Here is a 19950-nt window from a genome sequence, read left to right on the forward strand (position 1 = left end):
GAAAATCATGCTAGCCTAAATTTCAGTCCAGCTATGGATGCTCTTGTGCAGCCCATACACATTTGTGAGAACTTGCAATGACGTGACAGACTGTTCCTCTATGCACAATAATTAATGTAATGGCATCATAAAGGGGTCACCAGTGCTGCCCCCAAATACTTTGTTAGCCCCCTGGCCTACTGTGAAGCACTCAAATTAGCAGTAGTTACCTGACATTTTGTGTAGTTCTCCAAATTTATAGTCAGGACCTGGCTTACTAAGCCTATGTTTGAATGATTACATATAGTGGTAACAACCTGTCCTATGATGTTAGCACCCCACTATATAAAGCCACCATTTCTGTATTTTATTTTCAAAACTGTCAATGTTATTCAATCAGGTGTTTAAGGTACAAAAAAGAGTTTATCAAAGGATATATTCAAACACACCCCAATCATTAAATAATGTATACCTAGGCACATACCCCTCCTCACTGAACTAAGTTCTATTAACAGTTAAACAGATCGCAAAAATTAAAAAAAGGCCTGAGATTCATTTATAGTTGTGATACTTTACTTATTCAAATAAAAGGTAATCAACAGTCACCAAAATCGTTCAACCAAAGACTAATAATTGAGTATCCCAAAGAAAAACTATATATGAGCGACAATAATTAAGCTGTCCATGTTTATTCATCATTTTCCAACACAGAGGGGACTGAAGGTCCATCAAAAGAGTCAAATGCGCTGTACCTTTCTATCCCGCTTCCTAAATTGTCATTAAGCCGGGTATCTATGGTTAACACATGCTAGGAATATAAGTGTAACAGTGCTGAATATCCGTATGATTTGCTTTCTGAAAATACAAGTTAAGTCTTAGTTTGTTACAAAAACAAGATAAGTGAATATTAGCCAGAATCAAAATACTATCTAAGAAGTTAATTATTTTGTTTTTCACAGTTGACTGAAGGCTGAAAAAGTGTTGTCAGGATTGACCTTGATGGCAATGAGAATTTTGAGAAATAACTTCAGTACAGGTATGAAATAAGTTTGTTAATGTGCTCCTTTGCGGTCGACTGGGAAGAATATAGGATCAACCATGAGTTGAGAATCAATTTCCGATCTCTGTAGCCAATGGTTTTGACTGAAAGCCACACCCTGTCCATTATTTTGCACACCATGCCACCTCAGTTTGGACCCAGTCATATGCAAATCAGTCTCGACCCTGCAACATTAGGACCAGGCCAGCCCAGACTGCCAGGTCCTCCTTGAATCTGAACACAAGCAATCCAAGACAGGTTTCACCTTATTAGGCTTTTCAGTCCACTGGGATGAACTAACACATTCTATCCATGCATATGGCCTGGGTCAAAACAGTGTGGCATGGAATACAAAGTAATGATGGGCTGGGATGCAGCTCAGAGTAATACCAGTAGCAGAGATTAATTCAAGTACTCCATACATCTTTTCTGTATACTTAAGTTTGAGAGAGGCAGCAGGGGTTGGGTTTGATATGGGCCTGTAGCAAATCTGTATTTTCAGTATGGGCTATTTGGATTTTACAGTCTTTTTCTAGACCTTATTTTTGCTGGTTTTATAACTCTGCAAACTTTTAGTCCTGCTAATCACCAGGAAAGTACCCGTGCTTCCCTTTTAAACATAGTTACATTGGATTATCCCTGATTGGCATGTTTAACTTGCCTGCTAGACCCTAGTCTATGGTATGGAAGTTATACTGTGTGCTATAAAGTTAAATGCCACCTGTAAACCGCAGCACCTGTTGTGCCATCCACGAATGGCCATATCAAATGGGGTTTTACTCCTATCCTGTGTAGTCTGGCTGCAGCAGCCAAACACCTGCTGTCAAGCTTGTCAAAATAACCCTTTTGACAGGTGGGTACTCTGCTTTTAAATATTAATAAGTATCCCCTGAGAACAACCTGTCAGTAGGGCTTGTGCAAAATTAAATCTGGCATGTTCTTCCAATGACTAGCCCCCAAAATGTATTTCCAATGGCAGGACTGTAAATGGATGCTAGAAAATTCCAGTATAGGCTATACACATGAATCTATAACCCTTGATTGGAAATAACTAAACTAGTTATTCAAAAATATTTTACTATCAATATATCAATGTTTATTAAAAAAAAAATCACTTTTAGAAAGTTACCCTTTTTCTGCCTGAAGTTCCCAGAGGCTAGTTTGCATTAGCCTCTAGCAGATTCCCAAAATGTACTTCCCCTTAAGGAAGTGTGAAAACTGCTCCCAGACAAATGAATGGCTTGGGCCTGGGCATTTGACCGCTATCAGCCCAGGAAGGACACCTGGGGTGGCCCCAGGAATTTCATTAACTTGAAAGAGAAAGAGGTGAGAACTGCCCATTCATAACCTAATGCAAGGAGAGACTTTAAGAAAGGAAAGCTCTTGTCCTCAAGGTCAAAATTAGCCAGGCTGGATCTGAATCCAGTTGAAAGGAAGCTACCCCTCTAACTGGTTTGGAGAGAACACATAGGACTGCTCAAATCCCTAGCCATACCTCTAGGTGGACACTAGAACTCTGCAGACGGGGGGAAGGGGTTGCCCATCTTGGATTTTATAAGTGAGGGAATCCTGTGGGATTGTTGGCAGTAGGGCAAACGGGAACTGCTGAGAAAGTGTTAACCTTTACCTCACTGGTAAGGTAGGAGCCAGGAATCCCTTCCACCGATTAGTTAGTGCCAACCATAAATGTGCTATCCTGTGGTACCCTCTTCAAAACACTTTCTGGTCAAGTGGAAGATCAGAAGAGGACTGGACCTGCTGCCTGTGACCTGACAGCAGCCTGAAGGACTACACTTGCTCCCTCGTGTGCCCAGGACAAAGAAGTGGACTCCAAGAGTCAGTTAGCAGCAATTCTTTTCCGCAAGTTGTCTTTTTTTCTGAAGTGATCCCTTAACCAGTACCAACTGTACTTGGAAATTACATTGCTGATGTCCTCGCGCTAGTGAGTCCTGGCCCTCAAGTGCTGCCCTTGAGATCCAGAGAGCCATAGAAATAACCCTAATGATCTGGTCCAGGAATCATGAGAGTTGGGAAGATTTTTTACTTCCTCAGGAACTGTCTGGTGGACCTCGCAGAAGAAGTGACCACTTTTGATGCAGTTACACCGGATACTGCTTAAAATTTATTCTGCTGGAGGGCTCTGAGCTACATAAAAAGGCTAAGTCAGAAGGTAAGTCTTTGACCCAGACAAACGCACTTGGAGTATTGGAGTTACACTCATCAATGATGCCATTTGAAATCTCATCAGTGATGTCATAATTAATGTAATTTAACCGGTCACAAATTATGTAATATGTGAGGTCATAAGCAGTGCTCACAATTGTCTAGGGACAACTTGAGGGGGATTGGTAGAGCAAGGATTCTAATGTTTCCGTTCTGGGCTGCACTTGAAGTCATGAGGCTGTTAATAGTGTTATGTAGCCCACTCTTGCCTTCTTGAATCCTCTGTAAGGACTACTCACCTGGCATGCTTCCAAAACAGAATCCAATTTGTTAGTAGATTGTTAAATAACATGATAAAGGAACTTTAGTTTGTGACCAAATGCTGCCCAAGCAGTAATGGGTTACTTGCAGGCAATTTACCCAATTATTGAAACTGTTACAACTTGCTAGCAAGGTTTGCCTCAAAATAGAGCTCATTTTCATACAGTAGTTTCTTACAAAAAGAAGTTTCTTCTCATGCATATATTTTACAATTTACTTTCAAACATTGTAGTGTAAGTCTACATGACACTAATTTGGTGTTTAGGTTACTTTATAATACCAAAAGACAGCAATGGTGTTGTATGTGCAACCTGCTAATATCTGCTACCTTGTGGAGTAAATATGTTAAAAAGGACAGCCAAGCCTCACAATCTGAGATTTTACTGATATGGCTAAGTGTTGCTAATACTCAAACCCATCTTGGCATCCTGCACCCAAATATGAGGTGTCACATGTTTTATTTTCTTCTGCGGCCTGTATTTGCCGGTTTCTCTGCTCCAGCAAGGGATGTCTAATTCAGATGAGCAGTGGACTGCCTTCAAATAGTGTCCTAATCATCTATAATTGAAAATGAATCCTTCTTCCTCCCCAGCCTTTCTTTCATATTCCCAGCAAATGAATTGCTTAGACCGGTGCCTGGCTGTACCCAGAGGCAAGTACTCCACCAGTACAGGTTTCCACAGCATTTCTTTCATCAGCTGGGTGAGGTTCTCCACCTCGCTGGACTACAAATTAGGCAGGCTGATCTTTGCCTGCCCTTTGAATTGAACAGATCCCTTTCTTCTAGCCAGCACACCCAGTTTCAGGACCACTGAATGTGTGAATTACTTTAAATTTAGTTTGTGGTGTACATATAAAAACACACAGTACTGGTCCTAAATGAGTCACAAATAAATAATTTCAACCTTCTTCCTGGGTATCTAGACCAGGCACCAGTCTTGACACTTTCATAGGCTTTTCCTAATTTGTTCAAATTTAATATATTTGAATACATTTTTTTTTTGTTGAATCCCCATAACTTTCATTTCCATGTAATTATTTTATTGATAAATGTTGAAAATGGCCCTTTCTGCAGGGTTATCCCTAACGTTTTGCCCTCCTCCTCCTAGTTTTCAGACCACCTTTTTGTTAGCTTTGAGAGTCTTGGCACTTTACCACTGTTAATCAGTGCTAAAGTGTATGTGCTCTCTCCCCTAAAACACGGCATGGTTGGCTTACACCTGTTTGGCATATTTAATGTATCTGTTAGTCCCTTCTAAAGTGGTATAGCATATACCCAGGGCCTGTAAATTAGCCCTGGCTATTACAGGTACAGGCATAGATTACACAACCCACAGAAGTAGCCTTTCAAACCCATCTCGAGCCCTCCACTGCAGTGCCTGTGTGCGCAGTTTACTGTCACCTTAACTTAGTATTTCAAACTACTTGCCAAGGCCTTAACTCACCTTTTACTACACCCAACTCACCCCAAAGGTAGGCCGTTGACAGCCCTAAGGTCAGGGTGCTGTGCAGATAAAAGGTAGGACATGTGCTTTTATGTTTTATATGCCCTCGTAGTGACAAACGGCCTGTTTAGTTTTTCACTACTGTGAGGGCTGCTCCTCTCATAGGTTAGCATTGAGAATTCCCTTATTTAATTTTAAGTGGTAATTTATTATCTGAAAGGAGTAGTGTTGGCATGCGTGGCATGGTAGTGAAAAATTCGGTTTACTGGTATAGTTGGATTTTGCATTACTATTTTAGAAATGCCACTTTTAGAAAGAGTTTAAAACTCTAGGTGCTTTGCAGCCTGACACCAATCCGTGTCTACGGCAGAGTGACAGTTACTCTTTATCCATACTTTCCAGACAGCCACCACACAGGAAGTGCTGGATGCGACAGGAGAGGCATCTCCATCCATCTGCATACTGACAGTCTTCTTGGGCTGGGAAAATGGGAAAATGAGAGGTTTTTCACACTTTACATATCAATAGGCTGCACCCAGCCATCACACCAAGGGTCGATTTACCCCCTGCTGATGTCTGGAGCCAGGGCTGGGTTCAAAGAGGTCTGTGTACACTTGAAAGCGTTTCTTTTAAGTGACCCCTTACGTCAAAGACATTTTTGAGTATAAGTACAGTGGCCCTTACCCCATGTTTTTCAGAGCACTTTTGGAAGTGGGACTAAGCCTCTGTCAGGAGGACTGTTGCACTGCTCAAGGACTCATCTGAAATGCTCTTCTGCTGTTGCCCTGCTACTGGCTGGATGGCCTAAAGGACTTGCTGGATTGCTTTTCTATTGTTGCCCTGTTGCCAGCTGCTCCCTGGCTCTGTTCTACAAGGACCCTACAGGAGGTACCAGGAGAGATAGCCATCAGGACTGTTGGACTGGTTGTGCTGGTCTACCTGCCTACTGCTGCCTGCCTTTTGTCCCCCCTACCAAATGTTCTCCCAGGTCCCAAGTGTTTGGCGAGCCTTGGTTCCTGCCCCTGCAATTATATAGCATGGTAAGTGATTTATATCAATACTATACTTATCCCACTAGTGCATGGTGAGCGCTCTGCATTCTCCCTTCTCTAGCACATGGGGAGCGCTGTTTGTGTGTCCTCTGGGGCCGTGACAGACTGCCCCCATGCATTTAAGCATAGTGTGTGGGACCAGCCTCCTTGCTCTCCAGTGCATGTGAAGCACTGTATAAGTTTCTGATCCACAGCACATGTCAGTGCTTAACCAAAAGGAACATCAGGATTACAGCACACGTGCAACCTCAAGGGAATACCCCAACCAGCACGAATGCAGCAGGTTGCCTCAGCAAAAACAAAGCTTACACTAATGGCTGTCATGCACCCTCTTCCCAAGGACTTCTGCCAAGCCGACAGAAGATTCCTCACACCCACGGGCCAGGTACACTACACTGCTGAAGTGCCACTGAGGATAGCCCTTTTGTAAGGAGGACACTTCCACTGCCTTTCTGAGCCTCTCCCTTCGACCAACGCGGGCCCCATGAGCGAGGCCACAGCTCCTGTGCTTCCCTCTGCTGCACTGCGGCAGCTTCCTTTCACCATTTCGTAACGCGGGGGGACCAAGTGCGGCCTCTCCTCCATCATTCACATTGTGTGTTCCCCCCCTCATTTTGGACCAACCTGGGGGGAACTGATTCCATCATAGCCTTACAGGAAGAAACCTCGATGAGGTCAGCGAGAGTGGTAAGACATTGCCGCTAGAAACATGCTTTATTTTTGAGAGTTGGAGATTACTGTAATGTAGGTAATAGGTGTGCAGGGGACCCTCTGACTTATGTATAGAACCTCAAATACTATGTAAAGCTTAGTAGAAGCATCAGTATGCTGTACCCTACGTGTTATAATAGGGAGTGATCGTTGTGCTTTCCCTGCAAATTGGTCTTTATGTCTAGCAAGATATTACATTCCTGTGGAAGCTATCAATCCCAGGAATGTAAAGTGCCATTTCTGTACTTTTTCTGTTGCATCTATGGTGACAATTTATTCCTGCATCGCGTGCAAAAATGCTCACTCATATAGACTGATTTTCTTGCCTTACATTAGCAGAATGCTGAATCCTATTGTAGTACTTACATGCAATGCCTTCTAATTATGATTCCTATTGTTTTGGTTTTGTTTCATGCATAATATATTTTATATCTTTTATATAATCCGACGTGAAATCTCTTTTGTGGTATGTTTATTGTGTTTCTGTGCTAGTGTGTTGCATAAACGCTTTAGACATTGCCTCTGGTGATAAGCCCGAGTGCTCTGTGCCAAGCTACTGGGGGTGAGCACAGGTTAGTTTTGGTGTGTAACTTACTTCCCCTGACTAGAGTGGTGGGTTCTACCTGACTTCGGTGCATACCCTAGTCAATCAAAAAACCCATTTCTAACAATAACCAAACTTTATTTTTATTGTTTGATACCTTCTCTAATGGATTTTGAGCGTAACACTCTTCTTATTGGGGAAATATGAAAAAGCATATCATATCTGCAATAAAGAAACAATTCAGTTAATTTAGCCAGGAGGATAAAAAACAGATTACTGCATATGTATTTAAATTATAATTTTTTTCATTTGAAACAGTCCCATGGAAGTTCTCATCTTATATAACGAGAAAAATAAAAGCATGATAGTAGAATATAGCGATGGCAAGGAGATGGGGAAGTGGGCACCTTATGGTAACCTGATGGCTCAGGATGGTTTAGGCTCACCCTCAAGATAGTGAATTGTAATTATGTTCTTACATCTGCTGGCTAGTTGGTCTATACAAATATTTTGCTCCCAGGTGACATCAGTCTGTAGACACATCCTTCCAACAGAACTTTCAGTAAGCTGGAATGTGTGCAGATCTTCCTGCATTCAAGTCAGCTTTTCCTGGCCAACCCAGTCCAGCATGCAGGAAAGCGCTCCATCTCTGTTGGGACCTCAGAGGAAAGGCTACTTAGACTTGGGCCCAGTTTGGAAGTATAGCAGCAACACTGCAAAGATTCCACACCTGGTCCCGTTTTCACTTTTTTCTTACACTAATGTAAAGGCCTTCTCTTTTTCTTCTACTTTCCTATGATTTCTGGATTATCAAGAAAGATAATCGGTGAAGGTTCATATAAACAGATGTATAACTAATGCAACACAATTGTGTCCATTCAGGAGACTTCGACTTTGGAACAGATTATCTACAACACCCAATTCCTCTAGCTTATAAGGATCCTTTTCAGATGTTTGACATCATCACCTATCTACAAACTAAATGTTCCACCTGACTTTTTCTAGCTCTCACACCAGTGATTAGGGATGTTTCAAAATGCAAAGTGCTAATGTTTGTATCCATTCACTCATAATCCAATAAGTAATAAAAGATATCACATGGTGGCTGGTTATGTGACAAACTGTACATAACATGGTGTACATTGGCATTCTGCTTTTGTAGTTTACTGTAATACATTGAAAGTGTAATCAGGGTATGCAATGAATAGATTTGCAATCATGGTTTTCAGAGTTCTTGGTCATTATGAAATTATTAGCTGGCTGAGATAAAAAGGTCCTTCCTACCCAGCGTTTGTCAGATGAATTTTGACTTTTGACCTTGTGGGCACTGTAGGAGCTTCATTTAACTGACTGCTGACCCACTACTAAGACTTCACACCCTCAACTGCCAAGGGGGCATTAGTGGACATTGCAGTGGATGCTTCTGTTTTCGCACAAACCGCCCGCTCCCATTCACTGCTTGTTCCCTCTTGATGAGCACTGAGGCAACGCCACAGTTATGTACAACACTTTACAAAATCCAAATATTAGGAAATAGTTAATCGCACAAGTAAAAATAGGCCAAACAGACTAAGTACAGTAGTGTGAATTCACATGTTTTATGCATACTGATTAGACGAGATACAGCAATTGTATGCAGCAATGAAGGAATCATACCCACCACCAAATAAATCTATCACAGCAGAAGAGTCCACTCTTGCAGGAGAAGCTGTGGGTACAGGAGGGGGGGCTGCAAATGCATCGACTAGAATAAACACAAATTGGGATGAAAATTAATGTGAATATAAATATTTTGCTTTGATGATATATTATTTATAAAAAGGTGTATCACAATGCTGCAATCAACACACTAAAAGCAAAGGAAGCTAAAAACAAGTCAACATTTAATAATAGTGAGATCAGTGATATCGATTCCCCAGTTGCCTTTTCAATCAATGTAGTGCAGACGGAAGTCTGGATACATGGAATTATTTGTGATGTCGGGATTAGTTAATTGCAGTGGCAGATAAGCACATAAATGCAAAATAGACTAGGGAGATTTTATGCAGTGTGTAATGTGTCTCTTAAGCTTCAAACACTGAATCGTCTTTCTGGTATGAATTAAAGCTAAAAATAAGTTTACAAGAGTACAAAGGGTCTGTGTGTTTTCAATCTGGCGCTCACACTTTTTAAATGCGGAGTTCTTCAATACTACAACCATCATAATATTTGAAAGAAAATGACGTGACATGTAGAACCACCACTCACCGGACAGCAGATCAGCAGTGAGAGAACTCTCAGCCAAAGGAGAAACCCCATGGGAAGCAGATGAAAAAGCATCTTTCAAAAAACAAGGGCAAATCATTGGCAAATAATGTTTCATTTCTTGCAAGATAAAGCAGCAAACACAAGCCATGCAATTGAAACATTAAACTGAGAGGGTGTGATTTGTTACCTGAATCAAGTAGATCAATGTGAGGTGCAGTGTCAGACTTGGGAACTGTAGGTACTTCTGATACAGAGTCAAATAAATCTACAACAAGATCAATAATGTGTTTATTTTCAGAATGCCTCAGCAAATATTCTGAGGTTAGAAAATGTAAATGGTGGCCATTGTCACTTCAAGTATTTCACGACAGACATGCACATGCAATTAAAGAAGAAGGTACAATAATTTGACAAGCCAGAATCAAAATCACCTAGATGGAAATTATGCAAAATAATTTACCACCAAATATATCTAGAGCAGGAGCAGTGGTGGTGGAGGCAGATGTGGTGGCGGTTGTGGTAGTAGTAGCAGTAGTGGCTGCAGCAGGAAAAGGAGGAGGAGGAGAAGAAGGAGTAGTTGCAAGAGCCGGAGAGGCTGTGCTAGTTGTAGGGGTAACTACAGGAACACTGGTCTCAGTTGGCTTCATAGCAAAAAGGTCCAGCTCAGAAGCAGTCTCTGCACTACCTTCAGATGGGGCAAAGGGGTCTTGTAGAAAGGGAAGTAAAGAATATACAGGATCAGTAAACAGGACATCAGTGAGACCATTCACAACTATGGCCAATTTATGTTGTACAAGTACACAATACAAATGTACTCCCCAAATCTAACATTCATCACACCTCCCTCGACAAGCTAGTCTCAAATTTTGAGACAATAAGAACTATGTCTCTTTTCCAATTATGCACAAATATTTTCTCATTAATGTATACACCTCACACCAATCTTGTAACTTCTCAATAACGAATTTTAAAGAGACAGACTGACTGTAAAAGAAAAACAGAATTCAAGTCCTGCCATATTAGCCACCCTTATCATTTTTTAGCTATTCAACATCAAGTAAACAAAATGAGGGGCATACAAGTGGCAGACATTGTACAACTACTCACAACTGTGATTATCAATTAAATGGTGTCTACCTAAGACTCTAACAAAGAGAAAAAAAAACTTCCCAACATAAAACCCACCATTTCCTGAACATGCATCAAGAGCTGCTGCAACAGGGACGGGGGTAGCTGGTGCTGCTGCCCCTTCAGGTGCTGCAGGGGTTTCACCAGGAGAAGCTGCAAAGGCATCTAGAGTGCAGTGTTTAAAATAACAGAAATTAAAAGATGAAAAAAGAGCGAAAATATAGAAAAGGTATCAAAACAAGTTGATCTTCCTTATACAACATGAGTTACCTTTTGACGTGTTCATTGAAGAAAATAAATTCCACTATTCATATTCATCATTGTATATTAGTTTTACATTGATTTAATTTGTGAAAAGGAACTACATCAATGTACAAAGGTAAGTGTTCTCATTGTATAAGGTCAGAGAAGCATGTTTATGTGGTACTACAAATAAACTGTATGGAACTAACAACATTTTACACACCAGATGTCAATCAAATTCTAAAAGTTCAATATTAGTCAAACAAACTGTATGAACCGCAGTGATTTTGCACAATGCTGCCTTTCTTATCTCATGTGCTAAGAATGATCAATGGTTCAAAGTAACTAATTTTATCTTACAAATTGATAGATAAAAAGCACACAATCTCACAGGACAGATGGAAACTAAGTTCAAATGTATTATTTTGACTAGTCTAAACTCCCTACTTAGAAACAATTTAGGTATTTGAGTTAACCTATTGCAGTGGTTGGTACACATTCAATTTTTATCAAATACGATAAAGCAGCCTAAAATAAAAAATTACTTCAGTGCACTTTTGTAGTGCATATCATCGAGTTGAACTTGCACCTTTTTTAATAATCCTAACATCTTGGGATCAGTACTTGCAAGGTATTTTCCTTAATTCCTTAATAGCTGACCAGATCACCACCTTGCTACTAACTAAATACAAATCCAGAGCTGGGGTCAGGACAAAGGGAGCTACTTTAAATGTTTCCATGACACCTACTGCGTAATGCAACACTGTACATCATCAAACTGTTGAGTCTGTTTGAATCCATAATGGGCTTCTGCAACCACATCATTCATTGGTTCATCAATAAGCAGTAAAAATTGAGAACCATACTGCCTCTAATACAGTCTCCCCCAAGACTATTTTAGCACCATTTGTTTTTAATTGCCAACTAAAACCAAACTGTACTTAATTCTTGAGACACAGTACACTAGTATGCCGATGGCAGACAATTATATGTAAAGACATAATCCATCAATGACATAATCAACTCCAGATTCTGTCTCCGGAGTATTCTGCAGCTGATTTCAAAGATTTCCCTGTTGCGCTAAATACCCCTCCTCTTCATAAAAATCATCCTGCTCACTACTAAGCATGAGACAAATTTGATATAGCACTCTTGAACAACTTTAAAATTTGATGAGTTCCATACAAAAATAAGGTATGATTTAATTGCCACTAACTTACATGCAACTGTGATGTCATACAGACATAGGGCTGCATGTGTGATGTTATACGTAAATAATAAAGAGCAAAAAGTGCAAGTCTATTGATTCAGCTTAGGACAGTTGCCCTGAAAAAAGAAATTGAACTTCAGCACCACACAAATTAAACACACAAACTTCCCCAAGGTAAAGGCACTGCAATTCCTCTACGGTAAATTTCCACTGAAGTTCTGCAGAAGAGTAAATGACAAGGGCACTGGTCTTATTTGGAAAAATGTTTACAAAATTCAAAGCAACATTTGGATAATAGATCACCTGAGGGACAGCTGTTCACAAAAGTGTACAAATCTTTCCAGGAGGGGCCCAGCCATGTAGTGTGAAGTAATTGCCAGCTCAGGTCAAAGAAGCGGTTTGTGAACAAGTGCTGTATCTTACATCTTCTTGAGAATCAATACCACATCTCAGTGCAATAAACATGTTTTTAACTAAAACCAACTGGATGGGGCAAAGCTATAAACGAATAATACACATGCTCATTTGTGTTCAAAGCAATTGTGCTTAAAAAAATAAAATTGTCTGTTCGTAAAAGGCGTTTATGAGTAAAGGTTCATTGACATTTACTGCAGCTATGGACATTTTGACAAAAAGTGGCTAAAGCTGACAGACCAGTTAGCTCCATGTCTCTGGAACACAACTTTCTCATTACTGAACTATTTTTGTTATCATGTGTTTTATTCCAATCGGTTTAAACTTCAAGTAAAACAATAGTACAATAACATGAACGCACTCAAGTATTAACTGAAGCACAAAATCACAAACAATATGTATTTGTTGCAGCTACATCTATGTATATTTTAAGGTTGAACTGCTTGGGCAGTGGATACCTCTTTAGATAGTATCTACCCAGTCCCACATACCCATTTACAGACAGGAGATGAACTGTGTGTCTGAATCACGTTTTGGCTGCTACGCTAACACTCCTAAATCAGTAAACCATGCTTAACCCAGCAAAGATGCCAAAACAACAATGTAGGAGTGAGTCTGTCGGCCACACTAGCTTGAGGCTTGTATCAATCAATATCAACAGAGCATTAGTGGCAAGTCTCTAGAAAAGATTACTGGGTCAGCTGTAAAATCAGTGTAGCCAACACAAAGTTTAGAAAGGTAAGTTCAAATGGGAAATTGGAGTATCCCGAAATGAAGTTGGAGGATCCAGAATTATATCAATAGCCAAAACCCAGGAATAATAAACTAAAGACAAGTGCAGTATATATTAATTTCCATTTGTACAACAGATAGAATGCTGTAAATAGCATAAATTTCCAAAAGGAGGGAACACAACATATGCATAAGGAAGACATTCTGGACTATATCCAATGTAAAAACAGAAAATGCATAAGTAGGTAGGAGAGAAGAATGTAGGCATTTCAACAGTAAACTCCTTTGGAATCGTCACTGCTTGGCTATCATTCACTGATGATCTATTGCCAGGAAACTTTAATTTAAGAGATCGGAGACAAATTCCACAAAGAATTGCTTGTTTCATAAGTATCGGCCTACACCAGTCAAAGTAATATCTGCAAATCAAATCTAACTTGGATCACATTTTAAATATTAGGAAACAATGAGACAAATTACTCAGAAGTGTTTGTCGCTGAATTTTAACAATGGATTTCAAAGTGATTGTTTAAAAATAACACACAACGGGGAACACACCCTTTAGCTATCTAAACTTATTTTTATTTTGGTTTAAAAGGATTATACAACAAACCAAAAATCTAAAATAAGAGTATGTGGGGAGAGCAGGTGTTGACACTTAAAGGGTCTGTTGGTCCTGGTCCTTTCCGCAGGGTCACCACCAAACGTTTTGACTTCACGCCTTCTGTTTTCTCAACCCATTTGTTTAGTCTTTTAGGGCTCTCTGCTTTTTATCACTGGTAACCAGTGCTGAAGTGCCTGTGTGCTCTCTCCTTTAAACATGGTAAAATTGGCTTACATCCAATTGGCACATTTAATGTACATACACGCCACTCATAAAGTGGGAGTGTAGGTACCCAGGCCCTATAAATTAAATACTACTAGTGGACCTACAGAACTTACTGTGCCACCTACTTAAGTAGCCCTTTAAGACATGTCTCAGGCCGGTGTGCAGTTTCAAACTGCCATTTCAACTTGGCCAAATCAAAATTTTTCCAACATAAAAGACAATTCTGAATACACAAATGTCACCGACTAGGGTCGGCCCTAAATAGCCCATAGGGTAGGGTGCATTGTATTTAAAAAGTTGGACTTTCAAGTTTTACATGTCCTGTTAGTGAAAAACTCACAAATTTGTTTTTTCACTACTGTGAGGCCTACCTCTCCCATACGATCACACTGGGTTGCCTTATTACATTTAATAGCTTTTGCTTGGGGCAGGCAGGAATGTCATGTTTACTATGTGGAGAATAGTGGTTCAAATCCCTCTTTAAGGATAAAGTAGGATTTTAAGTCATGATTCTGAAAATTCAACTTTTCAAAAAGCCAGCATTTTCTTGCCCTAACCATTTGTTGCCTGCAGCCTGCTTTCTGGGTTGCATACCTAGGTGTAATTGGCAGTAAACCTTTGCACATTCCTCCCAGACAGTAGAGACAATAGAGGGCTTGGGCGTTGCCAGGATAGGCCATCCATGGCAGGGTGGGGTGCAAAGCTATGCACAGACCAACTTGCACTTTAAATACACTGCCTCAGCTATCAGACAAAAACATTCTCACTAGCTTATTTCAACTGCTGACAGACTAGGACCAGGAAATTCTTAACACCTTTACGGGAGGGAAAAATCCAGAAGCTTCTCCCATTTCAAAATTAGCAAAAGGTATGAAAATTGGACACTCAAGACCACTCTTCAGTACACTCATGGCTGTATGGACACTACAGAAGGAGGACTGCCCAGCTGCCCTAGGCCTCCACTGTGTGCTTGAGGTCTGCCCTTCTGACTGAAAAGGAAGACTGGACCTGCTCCCTTCATCCCAGGCTGTTTGAATGACTCCAGGTGCATGTTAGCTGGCCTCTTATTATGAGATACAGGGACACTGTAAGAGGCTGGCCGTCTATGCACTGTGTAAAACTAGGCGCACTGTGCAGGGAGTCAAGACAATCACACGTTGGTTTCCGAGGTTAAAAATTAGACTACCTAATGCTCCAATTTTTAAGGTAGCAGGTCGAGCAGTTAGGCTAATCCAGATGTGCTAAGCATTTGTTGTACTCACAAAATCAATCATGCAGCACACACAGTCAATGAATAACTTGAGACAAGACTTTATAAAAATGCTTCAGACTTTTATATAATGTTTAAGACCAAAATGGTTAAGATAAGTTTAGTACTTTTTGAGTTATGATTTTTCAAAGTTTAATAAAGTATATATTTTTTTTTTTGCATAATTACGCACCATAGGAATCAATAGGCAGTCATTTTTAAAAATGCATTCAAACATCGTACAGCTGAGTTACCAGTCACTTCTTTTGCAGGATGGTCGATGCAGTCGGTGGGCATCTAGTCCCAGCTGGAGGGCCTCGGGCGCATTCCGGTTCCGGCGGGAGCAGAGCTGGAAAGTCTCTTGGGATAGGCAAAGGGCCACTTGGAGGGGCCACCTGGAAAATTAGATGATTTGCAAACTTAAAGGTGGTGCCCTGGGGTCCCCTTGGGCTTTCAAGGTTGCAAGGGGTCGGGGACCCGTGGAGCACAGCTGGTTCCTCATTGCAGGACACAAGGCGGCCGGATGCAGGGCAAGTTGGAGATCTAGGAGCTATGCGCAGTGGAGTCCTTTGGAGCTGGAGTTGAGTTTCTGAGGGCTACTTACAGGACAACGGGGTCACTCAGGCAGAATGCCTGGGGTGTTCTGGAATTCCCTCAACTGGGGCGTCGTCCTGATCTTTTTTTTTTTTTTTTAGTTCAGAGGGAGCTGGTCTTCTGGTTGTCTGATGTCAGCGGACCAGTACCCAGGGTATTGGCGTAACTCGGCCACTGGAGGACGCAGTGCCACCAAACTTGGCACACGTGTAGGTTGCGTCAGGGAGGTCTGTGTGTCGCCTGGTCCAGCTGCAATTTCCGGTTGCAGAGACATCGGCCGGTCAGTGAAGTGACCCTTACAGGTTTTTTGGTTCTTGGTTGGTTGGTTGGTGAGCGGTGCCTCCACTCAGAAGGGAGATCTGGGATGATTCTCGAAGCCTGGTGGTCCCATGGGTTTCCTAGGGTCACTCCTGTGTCCAGGTCCTCTGCAGCATTGATTTTCTGGTTCTGGGTGCAGCAGGTAAGGTTTGGCACCTTTTCTTCTCCAGTAGGTCCACAGTTCTCTTGCTTTGGATCTTCTTTGGTGCTGATCTTCTTTATCCTTTTAAATCTGATTTCTTGGTCTAGGGATGCCCAATAAATATTGAATTTAGTGGGCATATTAGGGGGAACCTGGCAATGTCCAATGGGATACTTATCTATGGGTGGCTCTACCTAATTTAGTGACCACTTCCTGTGGGAAGGTTCACTTCCCTAAACCTGATTGGCTATTTTCCTCTATTTCAAGATGGAGGAAACTTAATTTGAGGGTCCACTTCGCAGGCAACATCTTAGGGGTAGTGCATGCTAGGTGAGGCCGCCACTCCTACCCTTTGTATGGTTTTCCACCTTTGCTCCCTCCAAGAGTGGGGGTTTGCAAAGGTGGAGCCATTCTGCTGCTAGCAGCAGGCCTAGGGATCATATTTCAAGGGCGGTAGCCCTTTGAAGCTCACTGCCAGGGCTGTGCACATTCCTGTGGGAGGGGGTGTTAGCTCATCCAGCCAGGAAGGGCATTGACTTACAAACCAGAGAGACAGGGCTCTCCCCCAGGTTTGTATAGTGGCTGTCAGGAAGTGGTAGGTTGGATGAAACCAGTCAGCAACCATGCCAAGATAGTTAGCATTTGCAGGGGGCACCTCTAAGGTGACCCCTGGGTACATTTTATCATAAATCCAATACTGGTACCAGTTTAGATTGATCATTCTGAGATGCTTGATACCAACAACTCAGGGTTCAGAGTAGCCATTATGTAGCTGGGAAACTCATGTTGACCGGTGTTCAGCACATACATTAAAATGGCTACACTGTTCACTCACTATGCCCCAGGTTTGGCATGGATACATGGGGGCATATTGCTCATGAAGCTATGCACTCACATATAATATGGAGCACCCTACCTTAGGGCTGTAAGGCCTGCTGGAGGAGGGTCTTACCCATAGTAAATGTAGTGTATGGGGGGACAGGGCACACAGGTAGTGTGCAAGTCGACTTTTGTGTGTTAGGTTTGCACCAGAACACTCAGCCTGCTATGGCAGGGCTGGGTGCAACTGGATGCATGGCCCTAGAGGGTGGCACAATCAGTGCTGCTGCCCTCAGGGGCTTACCCATAGTACCCCATGCCCTGGGTACTTACGTAACTTTCACTAGGGACTTGTAGTGGTAGCTAAAGGTGTATCCAATTACTTTTACATTGTTTTAGGGAAATAACACTGGCACTGGGAACCTGGTTAGCAGGATCCCAGTACACTCCAGTCCTAGTTGCATTTATAAACAAGGCACAAAGTGTGTGTGTGGGGGGGGGGGAATACTACAACAAGGTGCCAGTTTCTCACAGACACAACAAGTTCCAGAGGTCTCCCTGCATCTTTCCAGTTGGCCTGATGCTGTGGACCTGCAACTGGATCTGCCTGAGCTCTGCTTCCCTCTGCTGGAGTACATTCCTGACCCCCAAAGAAGTGCCTTCCAGGTCCTGGACCTTTGGTGCTGTATAAGTTGAGCTTCTCTGAGAAGAAAAGGAGAAATTCTTAAGTTTGGGCTCTTCACAACAGCGAATAGGCCAATTCACACAAAGATTATGCCGCCTGCCAATACGATGCTCTGATGAGTCTGACTTTCCACATTACAGCAACCACCAGTGACGACCGGCAACATGAGATCTGCACTTAGAACTACAGCATTGACAGCACACAGTGACCACCAACACCAATCTCAAACATTGACCATCCGCGATGACCAAAAGAATTGTCTTCCTACAGTGATGGCCTTATGCTACACTTGTCCAGCTCTTCATGCTGCAGTGATGACTATTCGCAACACTATCCCTGCTCCTTACAGCCTCCTCCGTGTATTTAATTCTTTGCTCTGGATTGTGGAAGATAACCTTTTTGGCAGGACTAACCGGTTTCTTGTATCCGGCCCACACTTCATCATGGTCGGCCTGAACTTGTGACTTTCAACCGGTCTCACATAACAAGATAAGTTGAAGTGGTGCTTTGAGGTGCTATACTTATCTTAAATCTTTGAAAGTGCGCATCTCCAGTTCTGATTGGATTTTATTTCTTTCTATGTCAATTTATTCAATTTTACTCTATTTTTCTAAATTTGTGTGGGAGGTTTGCGTTGTGTTTTCACTTTGTTACTTTTTTTTTTAACTTTTTTTTTTTTTTTTTTAGTTGCAAACTATAACCAACAATAACATACAATGCAGTGCAGGTTATAGCAAGACATAACATTATCATTATATCACAGTAGCAAAGGGTATTATTCAACAAAGTCCAAGCAATGAGACAGTTAAAACCACTGTACTAATATTGCCCTCCACCCTGCCATCCCAGCCCAAATCATCATGAGACTAGACATCACATAGCTTGTAGAAAACAGAAACATGTTGAAACAATAGTTGGCCGTCACCTGCTCAGAAGGTTCAATCTGTATCCTCACCCCCTCATCCTCCGTACTACCTACAGAGCTTAAGTCCTCCACACCAGTAAACGGTTCCCGTAAGGTTTCCCAAGCTGCTACATCAGTGAGTGCCCTCTCAACCCCCCGGTGTCAGGGGCATATGCTGTTCCTCGGCTGCACCCCATTCCATTAAATCCCGTATCCAACTGGAGATCAATGGATTCTGGGTGCTCATCCAACCAATTGCTATCCTGCGCCTAGCCAACACCAGCGCTAACTGTGCCAGTTTATATGGAATGCTCCTGCCACGTTGTTTCTGCACCACTCCCAAGAAACAGGTCATCAGCATTTCCTCCAACCCCAGTCCCGTAACCTCCTCAACTTTCACTGCCACTTCCTGCCAGAAGTCATATACTGTCCTGCAAGTCCAGGCCAGATGTAGGAAGGAAGCACCAAATGTACCACAACTAGGGCATCCCGCTCTGTGGCTCGGGTCAATCTTGTTTAGTCGACTGGGTGTGAGATACGTTCTGTGTACACAGTTAAAATGTAACAACTTAAACCTAATATTACATGACACCATACGTACCAGATACAAAGCCAAATCCAAATCTGCATCCGCTATGTGTTCCCCCCCCGGTCATACTCCCACGCCCCACACTTATCACACCTGGTTGATCCTCACAAGGGCTTTATAAAACCGGGTAATCAAGTGTGTTTGCACCCCCCAGTTAATCAAGCTGTTCAGCACCACTGAGGTCTTAGGGGCTACCGGAAAACCACTCCATATCTCATGTGCCACACTTTCCATTTTTGCGTACTGCAAGAATTGACCAGGGCCCAGGCCAAAAAAATCCTTAGCTTCAGTGAAAGAGATAAACTCTCCATTGGGGTAAAGATCCCCAGCCACCTCACATCCTCCCAGTCTCCAAGCCTCCACAAACATCAACTTTTCCATGTCCCGAAAGGGTGCCAAATCCCACATTTTCAGCTCTCTGTCAAAGGGGGCTCATTGGAGTACATGTTTAACTGCCTGCTCCCAGATTCCAGCAGTGGTCTTGACCAAGTAGGGAGCAGAGGGGTCAGATCTGTCCCCGACATCAATATATGCACAAAGGTCCACCCATCCAACATTCCTGTAAACAACCTTTTCTCACAGAGATCAGTATC

The 19950-nt window shown here is 42.1% G+C and overlaps 1 pseudogene; it reads right to left on the reverse strand.

Moving 5' to 3' along the window:
- The window catches only part of LOC138297398 (clathrin coat assembly protein AP180-like), a 273071-nt pseudogene that overhangs the window by 226486 nt on the left and 26635 nt on the right, over positions 1 to 19950 (reverse strand).

The sequence above is a fragment of the Pleurodeles waltl genome, chromosome 1_1, assembly GCF_031143425.1.
Source record: "Pleurodeles waltl isolate 20211129_DDA chromosome 1_1, aPleWal1.hap1.20221129, whole genome shotgun sequence".
NCBI lineage: Eukaryota > Metazoa > Chordata > Amphibia > Caudata > Salamandridae > Pleurodeles > Pleurodeles waltl.